This window comes from Elephantulus edwardii, unplaced genomic scaffold (genome assembly GCF_000299155.1).
Source record: "Elephantulus edwardii isolate Elephantulus edwardi_28Jun2011 unplaced genomic scaffold, EleEdw1.0 scaffold00010, whole genome shotgun sequence".
Taxonomy (NCBI): Eukaryota; Metazoa; Chordata; class Mammalia; order Macroscelidea; family Macroscelididae; genus Elephantulus; species Elephantulus edwardii.
This window is the reverse complement of record NW_006399760.1, coordinates 4,008,837-4,011,182: the sequence shown is the minus strand read 5'-3', so window position 1 is coordinate 4,011,182 and position 2,346 is coordinate 4,008,837.

Below are 2,346 nucleotides of genomic sequence, written 5' to 3'. Positions count from 1 at the left end.
TGAAATATCTACCTCATTATTTTTATAAGTTTCATATATTTTACTGTTTATATAACAAAAAAAAAACCATTTATTTCACAATTCTGCTTTAGAAACCCAAAACCCACTGCCAATGAGTGGAGTTCAACTTGTAGCAATTATATAGGACAGAGCTGTAACTTTGCTCCACACAGTCTCAAAGACTGACAGTGTTAGAGCAACAGACTGCCATCTTTCTCCCATAGAACAAGAAGTTACTGGGTTCAAACAGTTGAACTTTAGGTTATCAGCCAAGTATTTATCCACATACCAGGACTCTCATATATTGATAAATACAAAAAAAAAAAAACAAACAAACCCAAAACCCAAAAAAATGAAACAAAAAAACTCTCAAAATACTGCGTCAATTAATAGTACAAAAGAACAAATAAAATGTACATTATAGTCTGTCAATGTCTGCAGCCTTTCTCTTTGAGTTCAATCACAGATGAGCAAGAGCTTCTTGAAACCCCAGTGGTGTTCCAGAGAGTGCTACTTTGGAAGCAGTTTGCTTCCAAAAGGTCACAGCCATGAAAACCCAATGGAGCAGTCCTACTCTGACACACTTGGGATTGTCAGGAGTCTTAATTAACTTACTGTTGACTGGTGCTCTCATCTTTTTTTTTCCTAATTGATATTTGAGTAAATATTTACAAAGAATTGTTTAATCACTTATTTAATGCACATTTTGACCTTTAAAAGTAATTACAATAATAACAATAGTTGGCCATCACTTCATCCCATATATCTTTTCCTTCACTTATTTACCTTAAGGGCTTATAATCTATTTATTCATTTTAAAGTGCCTTTTTTCTCAATAGCAGCCATATTAAAATTATTTTGTTTCGAATTCTTTCTGTAATCTTTTGATAGTTGTCTTTTACATTAGTTGAGTAGTTCATAGGGAGTTGGGTTAGTTAAGTGGTTGCTCTCTGGCATTTTGAAGTCATGAGCTGCTACTCAAAAAAGAGATGAGAAACTCCTCAAGTGAAATTTCTAGCTTCCCCAAATTTGCAGGAGGCCTGTAAATTGATTCTGACTCCATGGTGATAAATGGAGGACTTATAAAATATTTGTCCTTTTATGACCTTTATCACCTAGCATAATGTCTTCTAGATTCAGATAGTAGAATAGGTGAATCTGTCCCTCTGGTTTGCAACTTTGAGTTTAAATGTCATTATTCCCAGCAGCAATTCAAATACAGATGTAAACAACTTTGGAATGTCATCAATCAGAGTTGAGGTATTTGAAGGAAAAGGCACCTTACTTTCCAGTACCTTCGTACTATGTGCAGCTTTGCTGAACTTCACTACAAACTCATCCTGCTGTGGTAAGCCTTTTGCTTGTATTAAATACTGGAAATAATTGTAATTGATGTTAAACATGAATGTTCAGATATTAATATTCAATTGTTTGTTGACATTTTAATTTCCTCCAATGTTTTACTTTTAGATTCACTTTATTTGATATTATATATGGGCTTCAGATCTCACAGTGCCAAAAGTTACAATATACATGGCTGGTGTTCTCTTCTTGCATCATAAGCCTGCACAATACATTTGTGCTCCCATTCTAGAAATTGAGATTCTTTTTTTGTCCTCTTCCATCAAAATACTTGATGGAATAATTACAAAGTCAACAACTTCATATTACTTGGATGCAGAATCAACACCCCTGGTACTAGTAATCATCAAAGTAGGAGCTGTATTGCACTGGGAAATTCTGTAGCAAGGGACCTCTCCAAATTATCTAGGATAAAATATGTTAGTTTGAAAACTAAGGTGAACCTCATTCAGGCCATTGTCTTTTTCAATCACTTGCTATGGACCTGAGAGCTGGATAATGAACAAGAATAACAGAAGAATTGATGCCTTTGAGCTATGGTCTTCAAAAAAGAGTACTGAATATCCTATGGGATGCCAAAAGAACAAGCAAATATGTCTTGGAGTAAGTGCAGCTAGAGTGCTCCTTGGAGGCAAAGATGATAAAGCTTCATCTCATATACTTTGAGTATATTGCTAGGTGAGTCTATTCCTTAGAGAGGGACATCATGCTTGGAAAGTGGAGGGAAGGGAAAAGAGAGGAAGAGCCACAACTGGTTACTGTTGTAAAGGGCTTGAGTGTGTCAGAAATTGTGAGGATGGTACAGAGAGGATAGGGTTCAGAACTGTTGTTCATAGGGTCTCCATGGGTTATATTCATCTCAACAACTCCTAACAACTGTTGGATCCACAGAGCCGGACCCCAATGAGATCGGACGCCAGCACCAATCACTCACAAGAGACCGTCCTTGATGCAAACAGCATGAGGTTTTATTCCATCCAGCGC